Raw genomic sequence first — 12297 nt, 5'->3', positions numbered from 1 at the left:
TAGTCAAAGAAGCTTAGGTCTTTTGATGTTGGAACATATAGTGCCAACACTTAACATGCATTCATTCCCAACACAAAACAAAACGAATGTCATTTCAAAATTCATTCATTGACAAATCATTTGTCTACAAACAGAATGACCACTAACAGAAAGTGCATATATTATTTGTTACATGGCAAAATGTTTTCAAGTTTGTTGTATAATTTAATAATTTGCAATTATATTATATTATAGTAAGGGTTTTTTTAAAGAACTGCATAGTACAATATTAACATACAGAGCTGAAATAAATGTGTGTACTTAAAATTACTTCATCACAAATCACCTGAAATTGTGAAGGAATAAACTAATGGGTAAGGTAGAGAGTCAAGGGTTTTTATATCACTTTGAAAGGTGTTAGGGAATCAAAAATAGTTCAGGAACTATAAAGCAGTGAAAAATTCATTTTCTAAATGCTAATTGAACTAGTCAACCTCCCTTAAAAGTCTTCACGAGCTTGGCATCCCCTACAGATGAAGTGCAATCTCCCTGGAAAAATGAAAGAGCACGGTATTTATGATCTTAACCAGTTTGCCCTCTCTCACTCCTCTCCTACCACACACGCACCCATACGCACACACATGTCATGCACAGACATATATACACACTACCCCCCTATTAACATCATCCCTTTTCTATTCTTTGGACTAAGCATGCTGATGTTTTTCATACCTGTTTCAAGGCAAGGTGTTCTCTCTATCTGAAAACACTCCTATTCCTCATCTACATGTGGAATCCCCAAACACCACTCAAGCTTGACCTCCTCTGTTGAACTTCTATGCATCCCCCTCCTATCTCTAGTAAATTAAACTTTTCCTCCTCCTCCAAGCAACCTCAGTGCCCAGTCCTGTAAAGAATTCTATGGATGCAATTGCCCTCAATCGTGAATGTGTTGATGAGCTCCGGACTCCTTGAGGGCAAGAACCAATGTTATTCTTTAGAAGATGCTTGTATTATGGACTGTAAGGATACATAAGTAACCAAGTGAAGGTGCCTCAGGTCCCTCATCAAATGTTTTCAAGTTTGTTGTATAATTTAATAATTTGCAATTTATATTAATATAATATTAATATTATATTAATATTAATATTAATTTGCAATTTATATATTAAAATTATATATAATTTATATTTAAATATATAATTTATATAATTATATATAATTTGCAATTATATTATATATATATTATATGTATATATACATACCTTGGAATATCATCTCTCCAAACCACATGGGGCTGTGCTGAGGATGGGGTTAGAGGATATACATAGGAATAAGAAAACATGGGCCCTACAGGCAATGATTACTTACTACAGATTTCTGTTTTTGTAACAAAATTTTTGTTTCTCTCCAAGTTTATTCCAAAAAAAGTCTGTGTGTAACTACAAACCACATCGGTCACCCATAAATGTTTTAGTGAGCAACTTTTATGAGCCCCTCAGTATTTTAGATGCTGGAGATAGTGCTCCCTGCCTCACAGAAATTGCTGTGAGGTGAAGAGAAGTGAGTGAAGTGAAAAGAAACATCCTACCCACAGTTTATTTCTTTGACTTCATTTCTCAAAGTATAGTTTTCTTCTTCTTTTTTTTTTTTTTTAAGTTTTCTAATTGGAGCCCAATTATCAGTAATGACCTGTGTGGTGGGTGATTTGCAATATATGACCAACATCTGGCATTATGTGCTAAATTTTAAATATTCCAGTTTTTGCTGACCAAACACAGGATTGCGGAAGACTCTTTATTCTGATCCACATTTGAGTTTCTTTAGAGAATGGCACCAAAGAAATTCCAAATTAAAAAATAAAATGGGACATTTAAATAGCTGATAAAGTAAAATATGCTTTTTGAGTATCTTTTCATTGGTTTTTTTATCCGTTGGTGCCATGGCAATGTTAGTAGTATGAAATAGACTATATAATTTAAAACTCTCTTAAATAGACTATATCGCAGATTAGACCAGCCCAGACCCAATATCTCTGGTAGCGTTTTATATGGATATTTAATATAAATGGCTGAGTCTCAAGGCTGATGAGTTTTTCATTTGTTTCTAATGGCAAGATGTGCTTAACATTTCAGTGCGCTACAGCCTAGAGTTTTATAAAATCTGATTCAGTGATTCCGCTAGAGTGAAACAGACTAAAGAAAGGATCAGACTTAAATCTTTTGAACTGGCCTCCAGCTATCTAATAAGGGATCTGGCAGATTGTTTTAGCTAAATGTGAAACCATTCAAATTCTCCACAAGTATTTTAAATCTGTATTTGACGTTAGAGGCCACATGTCTAATAATTAGCCATGTGTTAAAATTCTGGATTTTGTTTCCCCAACAGAAGAGATGAGTCTTACATAGTATCTGTCCTGATCTCCCCAAATGAAGAGACTTACCTATTACATGCCTGGCTAGTAGGAACAAACTGTGCTGGGGAAGCAGGGCAAAAATTCCCACATAAATCCATATTTAGTTTGGGTTTAGAGACAAGCTCCAAATTTTCTACCCTCATAAAACTGTCTACTCTGTGTTCTAATCAGTGTCTTACTATGTCTTTTAAATTAGGAAAACAGGGAGTAAGTATGATATTTAATTTTTCAAAGATTGGCTATTTTTCAATAACCTTAAATAGCTATCTAATTGGTAAGATTATTTCTAGGGCCTAAGGAACAGGCTATCAATAAGAATAATGAAGAGTTTGTGGTAATTACAGAGGCCTGTGTTAGTACACACTTCTTTTTCCTTCCCCTGAAATATGTTGCACAATTATTTATCCATGAAGTGAAAGAAATGGTTATTAAGCCTTTATTAAAGAGGTTAGGGACAGGCTATTCTCCCACTAAAAAAGTTTAATGCTTTTTAAACCAAACAACCTTTAAAGTGAGGTGACACATGGATAGACTAATGAGACTCAGTAAGGTGACTTATAGGCTGGTAACAAATGGTGTGTCCCACCAGCCTCAAATGAATAACTCTTTGGATGTAAACACCTTTCATTCTGAAGAAATCATTTTAAATTGAGATTTTTATGCACACGCTCCTTCATTGATTGAGCTCTTATTATATGCCTACCATGGTTACCCAGGGGGCAAAGAATGAATTATGGACCTTGTCTGTATACTCTCCATGCCTTATTTGGGAGACAACACATCGCTTGTGGACTGACTGAGGGCATGCAAACTGTGACATCGAGGGGAGGCTAATCCTCAATGAAGAGGTGATTAAAAGTGAAGAGAAGTGTTGGTGAGAGCCTTATAAAACAAGTGAGTTTTGAGCTCAAAAAAAGAAGATGGGTAAAATCCTGGAGAAAATTGAACAGATCTTCCAGATGGGGAAAGAACTGAGAGAGACCCAAGGTATGGGTGATTTCAGTATATCTGATGGAGCCAGAGGGGAGGAGGAGATAATTCACACACAGGAACAGAGGGTAGTAGAGCTAAATAGGTATAGTAACATCAAATTAAAGAGGGCTTTGAATGACAAGCTAATTTCTAATTTGTTTTTTATTAATTTTTTTTGTTTGCTTATACAATTTTTCAGAAAAAAAAAAGTATACTGATTCTATGATTAATCTGTATGATCGCAAACAAGTACTTCAATATTTCCAGGCCTCTAAGTTTGTCATGTACACATTGATCTACTGGCATAAGGCCCTTTGATAGCTCTATCACCTGTAAAAGTCCATGAGCTTAAAATTCAAAGAGCCTTACCAGTACAACATGACAGCAAAATTATATTGGATTCAACACAATGCAGGGAGTTATAGAACTGCTTGATCTGGAAGAAGTCATTTACCACACAACAGAAGGATGGAACTATGGGGGTTATGCATGAGTCATCTCCTTTCCATGGCTCTATGGTTCTATCTCTCACTGTCCACCAAACACATTGAGTTTTCTGCTCTGTGCCAGGAACCATGATCATTTGATGTGAAGTCAACGCCATATTCATTTTTTGAAGTAAGCAACCAAGGTTTGGAGAAAGTAACACCAAAGTCATGCAACCAGTGAGGGGTCAACCTGTCATTCAAACCAATTCAATTCTATTCAGAGGGTACTTACTATTGCATATCCTTTAAATTTCCTTTAGCGAAGGTCTAGTAAATAAATCTCTCATGTTTATCCTCTTCAAACTAGAAATTTCTATATTGTGCCCTTGTTCTTGACAGATTTCTGGGTCCACAATCCGAGCTCAATAGTTATTTTTTCCTTAGAACTCTGAGGCATTCACATTCTTCTAGTTTTCACTGTTGCTTTTGAAGAATCTATTATCAATGAAATTTTCTGTAGAATTTTCTTTTTTTTATGATAGTCTCTCTGTTGAGTCTTCTGAAATTTCACCACATTGTGTGAGCATGAATTCGCTTTAGTTTATTCTGTGGCTAATGCCATGTTTCTGAACCATTAGCTCTTCAATTATTACCTCATCCATATTCCCAATTTTTGCATTCTGGAAATCTTATTTGAAATATTATAAACTTTCTCAAGTTATCCTTCATGACTTTTAATTCTTTTTTCTTATCTTTTTTCTTATTCTCTAATCTTTCTGTGTTGCATTCTGCATAATTTCTCTACTCATTAATGCTCTCTAATCTATATCTAAGTTGCTTCATTCATTCATTGAAGTTATAAAACCTCAACAACTATGTTTTTGATGTCTAAAGTTCTAATTCTTTTGCAAACTTCCTTGGTAATTTTTGGTAGATTTTGGTCATTTATTTCTTTATGTGTATTAAGTTTAAATTTACATATTTAAATCTTAAAATTTTTATGTTTTTATAGATTTCATGAACAGGTTATTTCATATATCCAAAGACTTTGGAAGCTGAAACATGCTTTTTTGAGAAAACAATGTTTTTTTAATTTTTTTCCTTATGTGTTCGGTAAATCATAGTAGCAGTTTTATAAAATATTGAAATTAATTTATGGAAATATGCAGGGCCCACTTGGGGATGTTCTTTGGTAGAAATAGTGATATTTTCTTCTGCAAAAGTCCAAATATTGTTCTGTGACCTGGGTCAATTAGTTTTTTAGATGGTCCTAGTTTAAATTGGTTATATCAGATTCAGTTTTTCACCTGGTCTGGGATCCAAGACTATGTCATTTGATCTTGATTACAGAAGTGATATTTCCCTTTCCCACAGCCTGGTGGTGTTCATTTACAAGCACTTCTTAGGGAAGTCATAGGGAGTCACAGAACTGCTTTCTATGAAAGTACTTTCTGCCATTTTTCCTTGCTCAGACTTCCCTTAGTGGAGACATTATTGACTCCCCCACCCTTCACATTTGGTCAGCTGCCAAAAGTTATCAATATTTCCTTCATAGTATCTTCTCATTTGTCTTTTCCTTTCTAGAACCTGTGCCCTTCTTGCAACCTATATTTTCCTCCATAACATTCTGAACTTCCTCAGTGGAAAGATCTTTGATTTTCTTTATGTCACTTAGGCCTCTCTTTATCATCCCTGACACAACACTATCAGATCATGTTTCCCCAAGCAGCTATTTGTGAATTTACAGCTTAGAAGCTTTGAATTTATCACCATCAACTATAGCAGGCTTTAGGAGAGTTTTATTGGAACATAGTTTCACCTATTCATTTGCCTATTGTCTATGATTGCTTTTGCTCTACAAGAGCAAAACTGAGTGGTTTCAATGGAAGTTGTGTGGTCTTCAAATCTCAAAAATTACCTATACTTTAAAGAGGAAACTTTCTGATTGCTGAATTATAGAATAAAATCCAGTTCTTATCTTACTGCTCAAGGATTCCAATACATTATCAATCTTCTTTCCCAACATTCTCCCAAAAGAACTAACAGCTCAGTCAAATTATTCCCTTAACTAAACACATGAGTTTCTAGGCCTGGCATGTGGAATGTGCTTTTTCACCCATCTTCCGTCCTATCCGTTCACCTAAGATTTCTGTGTCTTCCAGAACCCAACTAACCTACATTTCCCCCACAAAGCTTTTTCTCAACCATCTCAGCCCATGGTTTCATTCACATTGAAGCATAATTTATTGTTTGAGAATATGTCTATACCAACATTTTCTTTCTGATATACATGCCACATTTTTCTGAAACTGTAGACCATAGCCTCAAATCCTTTAAATGTTCATCCCCTAGGACAGTGACTCAAACATGGCAAAGTAGAAATGCTAGGGATGAGGAGAGGAAAGAGAGCTCAGTTTAAAATTCTCTCTCGAACAATGTTCTTAGCTTAACTGAGCTGTGGCTTTCTAATCTATAAAATACACAAAAAATCATAATCTTTTGTTCTCAACTATTCTTCCCTTTTTATCACAATAGCTTTACTTTACTAATGCAATGACTGTGATCCACATGAAATAGTAAGTTCAGTGAAGGAGGAGCCACAACTTACTTATTCATTGAAGTATCCTCAGTTGTTGGCACTGGACCTGGAAACATTTATTCAATGAGGAAATAAAAATGCCCATTTTAAAATGTTTTCAACAAAGGCTTTTTCTGTTCTATTTTTCCCTTTTATAGTAAGAACTCAATAACCATGGTGATTTCATGATGATTAGGATACACAACAGCAACTGATATACAATTGATTTATCAGAAAACAAATTAATAAAAATATAAGGTAAAGAGTGTTAATTGTATTACATTTGTAAAAATTCTATTGTTACTTCAGAGTCTACAGAAGACAGAGTAGTCTTATTTTAAAGGTAATCTGTTGAAAGTGTTTACACTCTAGAAGTCATGGATACATGTTTGATCTCAAAAAATAACTAGAGATTTAAAAATTCTTGATATGTCAGGATAAACATGTTCTTAACTCAAGGGGGGCCTAGGACTTCCCAATCAAGTTTTTCTGGGGTATTTCTCTGTAACCATTTTTTGGTGCTGGGTTTATATACCAAAATAGACATGAGAAGGTTTTCCATGTTCACTTTCTCTTTTTACCATTTCAATCAGACATTTGAGTGGAAAATGCAAGTTATAAGAGTAGGTAGAGGGGTGCCTGGGTGGCTCAGTGGGTTAAAGCCTTTGCCTTTGGCTCAGGTCATGGTCCCAGGGTCCTGGGATCGAGCTCCACCTCAGGCTTTCTGTTCAGCAGGGAACCCGCTTCCCTCTCTCTCTCTCTCTGCCTGCCTCTCTGCCTACTTGTGATCTCAGTCTGTCAAATAAATCAATAAAATCTTAATTAAAAAATAAAGAGTAGGTAGAAAGACAACTGTGCACACCTCTGTACAACTAACAGTGAAAGATTCTACAAAAAATTAAGAAAATAATCCCATTGATAAGGGCACCAGAAGAATGAAACCTAGAATTAAACTTAACCCATGAGGTGAAAGATTTGTACACTGAAAACTGTAGGACATTGTTGAAAGAAATTGAAGAAGATACAAATAAATGGAAAGTTATTTCATGCTCATAGGTAAGAAGAATTAACATTATCTAAAAGTCCATACTATCCAAAGTGATCTACAGCTTCAGTGCAATCCCTATTAAAATTCTAATGGCATTTTTCACAGAAATAGAAAAGACACTTCTAAAATTCATATGGAACCACAAAAGACCCCAAACAACCAAGGGAAGCTTGAGAAAAAGGAACAAGGCTGGAGGCATTATGCTTCCTGATTTCAAATTATATTGCTAAACTATAGTAATGAAAACAGTATGGTATAGACTCACATACCAGTAGAACAGAATAGAGAGTCCAGAAATAAACCAACACATATATGGTCAAATAATCATTGACAAAGGGTGCCAGAAATACACAATGAACATTGAAAAGGCAGTCTCCTCAATAAGTGGTATTGGGAAAACTGAATATGTGTATGTGAAATAATGAAATTCAGCCCTTAACATTCACAAAAATAAACTCACAATGCTTAAAGACTTAACTGTAAGGACTTAAAGCCTAGTTCCTAGAAGAAAACATAGAGAAAATCTCCTTGTCTCCTGACAACAATTTTTTTGGATATGATACCAAAAGTATAGGCAACAAAAGCAAAAATATTCAAGTGATACTACAACAAACTAATGCTTTTCTGCATTGCAAAGGAAATAAACAACAAAAAGAAAAGGTAACCTACAGAATGATTCAAAATATTTGCAACCCATATATCTGATAAGAGGTTAATAACCAAAATATATAAGGAACTCATATCACTTAATAGCAATAAACTGACAAACAAATATAATCCAATTTTTTAAATAGTCAAAGGACATGAATATACATTTTTCTGAAGAAAACATGCAAATGGTCAACAGGTATATAAAAATATAGATCATGGGTCATCAGGAAGAGGCAAATCAAAACCACAAAGAGATACCACCACACACCTATTAGAATGACTATTTTTTTTTTAAAGATAGCAAGCACTGGCAAGGATGTAGAGAATAGAGAGCCCTGGTACAGTGTTGGTGGGAATGTAAATTGGTACAGCCATTATTGAAAACAGTATTGAGGGTCTCCAAAAATTTAAAAATAGAACTAATGTATGATTCAACAATCCCCCTTCTGGGTACTTGCTGAAAGGAATAAAGTTAAGATCTCAAAGAGATACTTATACTCCCATATTTTTGCAGCATTGTTTTTTTTACATCAGCTAAGATACAGAAACAATGTAAATGTCTATCAATAGGTAAATGGATTTTTTTAAATGTGGTATATGCATGCAATATAATACTATTCAGCCTTACAGAAAAAGGAGATTCTACCATTTGCAATACATGGATGGATCTGGAGGACACTTAAACTAAATGAAGTAAGTCAAACACAGACAAATAATGTATGATCTCATTCGCTGGAATCTGAAATTATCAAATTCATAAAAACAGAGAGTATAATGGAGTTACCAGAACTCAGGAGAGGGGAAAAGGGAAGATGTTGATTAAGGAGTAAAAATTTTCACTTATGCAAGATGAATAAGATTTAGAGATCTAATCTATAGCATGGTGACTATAGGTTACAATACTGTACTGTATATTTGACATTTGCCAAGAAGCTAGATCCTGAGTGTTCTTACCACATACACACACACACACACAAACATACACATACACACACACACACACACACACACACACACGATAATTATGTGAGGTAACAGATATGCTAATTAGCTTGATTGTAATGATTATTTCACAACATATACATATATCAAATCATCAAATTATACACCTTAGTTACATAAAAATAAATAAACAAAAATAGGGCTTTCAAAATGCAGAGGTCTCATTCTAAGCTTAGAACCTAAAGGGTAGTTAACCACACAATAATGGGTTAAATCACTAGACCTCTTCAAGTTCATCACCTAAAAAAACACAAGTGAATGTTTTTATATAATCTCTATTGCTCCTTCTAGCACCAGACAAATCCACGAGTCTTTACAAACGCCTGAGGCAATTTGGATTCAAGAGTCAGGCTAGACTTATTTTTTTTTTCTTTCAAAACACCATACTACTTTCTCCTCCACCAAGACGTCAAGAAACACTTTTCAGAAGAGAAAAATCCAAAAGTACAATGGCCCCACTTCCAGACAGATTTATTGAAGATGAAGAATCCCAAACACACACCGGCATAAAGAAAATCAATGCCAGACACTTTTAAGGGTTTTAAGGAGCAATCACTCTCCTATATTTAGGTAATAGGAATTTGTAAAAATCTATGTGCTAATAATATTGAACAATAAAGCAGATCCCCTTAAAGCAATATTTTTTCCTAATTCTACATGTTTTTACAGCCAACCAATCTCCTATTGCCATTTTATCCATAACAGATTCTTTCCCTGACTCTTCTGTCAGCAACTTATTCCAAATACCCAAATTTTCAATGCATTGTGGCTACAGTCGCCTTTTGTATCTCCTTTTCTCGGTTCAAGCTTTGGCAGCACTTCTTATGCATTATTTGAAGTGAACTAAATAATATTATTCATAAATGCCTATAGCTCCCTCCCATCCTCTCTTCTCCTACTCTTCACATGATGATATTGGAGCAGGGATGGAGAGGAAGTCATGTGAAGCACAAAATAATTTATTATACTTTATAATTCCTCAAAGAGCATTTTATCTCTGCTTTCCTCCCACAAAGACAGTATACACACCACTGCCCCATGGGTCACTTCAGACACCTGAAGCCAAGGCAGACAGAACATATATTACCCGTAAATTATCTCTGTGACTCACGTGAATCAGATAGCACAAAGGCAAAGGGCACATGCAAAGAAAAGGCTGAGTCCCGAGATTAATGAATTGGAGAAACCAAAGGCAAATAAAATAGACAATTTTAATGAACCTCTGACCCACCTCTAAGATGCATGAGGAAGGAGAATGCAAGGTTTTAAGGATAATAGGAGCAAGATATAAGGGGGGAAAGGAGGCATTTTAAGGATCTAGCATTCAGCAAGGTATAGACATTCAGAAACAAAACTTTGTCTTTAAAGCCATAGATTATGAAGGTTCTAACTGAAGTGTCCACTTGTCACCAGCCTGTGAGTACAGATGACCTCAGAAAAGCAACAATAATTCAAATTTTAATGGATTATCTGCTGACACAGATTGTGCATCCTATGCAAAGCTCCCTCTCTCTGCCCACCCAACTATGTCTGTATATTCTAAGGGATATTTTAAATGTGTTCACAAATAAATCTACCACTAGACTTAATGTGCCACTTCTTCCCCATATCCAGTTGTGGCCCTTTGTCTCATCTGCTACTTGCCTGTCCCATCTTCTCCTGATGGTGGCCACCACCACTCTACTGGATACCACCACCCACTGGTGCTCTTCCATGCCACCCAGTAGGACTTGTTTTTTTCCTGCCAGCAACTGCCACTGACCCCCACTAGACTTGCAACCCCCTGAAGCTGATTGAGGCTTCAGTCATTCATTCAGTCATTCATTTTTTCCATCCATGTTTAACACCTGTTGTGTTCCAACCACTGTCTATGTACTTGGAACAGTGATTAAACAAGTTAGATTTCTCTTAAATTCTAGTGAGGTAAGAATTTAAAAGCAAACAAAAAATAAACAAGTTGATTTCAGCAATTATTAAGGATGACAAAGGAAATAAAATGTAATAATGGGATGGCCATACATGGCGGAGCAACAATATGGAAAGGGCTTGGGTCCTGACACCATGGAGCACTGTGTCTCCACCATGACCTCTTTACATCAAGCTTCAACATGGCTGTTCCCAGTTTATTCCATGCATTCCATCCTGTATTCAGCAGAAAAGAGAAGAAAGAAAGGAAAATTACATGGCTGTTACCTTTAAAGAAACATTTCCAAAGTTGCACATACCACTTCTCCTTATATTCTACTATTCACAATTTAGTTATATGGCCATGCTTAAAGCAGTCTGTATTCCAGAATGTCAAATGCTTAACTAGGAATGTGGAATTCAATGACTCTAGAAGAAAGGGGTTCATGGGTTGGAACATGTAGCCATCTGACCACACTTAATAGGCAAAACTTGTTATCCTCATCTAACAACGAGGAAACCACATCAGAGAGAGAGCCTCAAGCTATATATCTAATAGGCTGCAAAGCCAGAATTTGAACTTAAAGAATCTGAGTGTGTCTTCAGCACACTGGGATAAATCTGCTTAAATAACTGAGGAAAATAGGAAAAAAAGGAGGGGGCGTGCATCAGTAAAGAGAAGAAGGGGACCAAATTGTGATATCCTTAACTCACATGTCTTCAGTTTAGGAGAATATGTCAATGTTTAAGAAAGAAAAATCTAGTTCCTTAGGATAAAAGTCACTCTCCCCTCTTCTACGAAAGTTCATCTGCGTCCTGGAAAGACAAAACATGTGGACAAGATTAAGGCCAACAATAATGATGGAATGCAATCTTGAAAGTCATTTGGGTACAGAAAGAGGCATGCAGGGAGTGGCAATTTAGTACCACTGATTATTCAATTCTCCACAGCATGAAAAATGAGAAAACTAACTCTTTTGTTGGCCCTCAAACTATGAAGATCTGTCTGCTTTCTTAGTGTACTAAGCAGTAAACAGAAAACCAGACAGAATCAAGAGGGCAGGAATTTGCATTCAAAAGGTTCTCCTAGCAATGATTCTAAATTCCCACAGGTACTAATAATCTTTCCAAATTATGTTTATATTTGTAGAAATAAGAGGGCTCAAGAGGCTGTTGATTCAGGAGTATTTACCAGTTTTCACCCTTTGATCATTGCAAGGTTTGGCATCTTCAAGAACATGAGTGCATCATGATATACAACGAAGAATGTTGGACTCTATCTCCCAGGGGCTCCAGGGTGAACTGAGGGCAAGGCTGG

This window comes from Mustela nigripes, chromosome 13 (genome assembly GCF_022355385.1).
Source record: "Mustela nigripes isolate SB6536 chromosome 13, MUSNIG.SB6536, whole genome shotgun sequence".
Taxonomy (NCBI): domain Eukaryota; kingdom Metazoa; phylum Chordata; class Mammalia; order Carnivora; family Mustelidae; genus Mustela; species Mustela nigripes.
Note: the sequence above shows the minus strand (reverse complement) of the source record.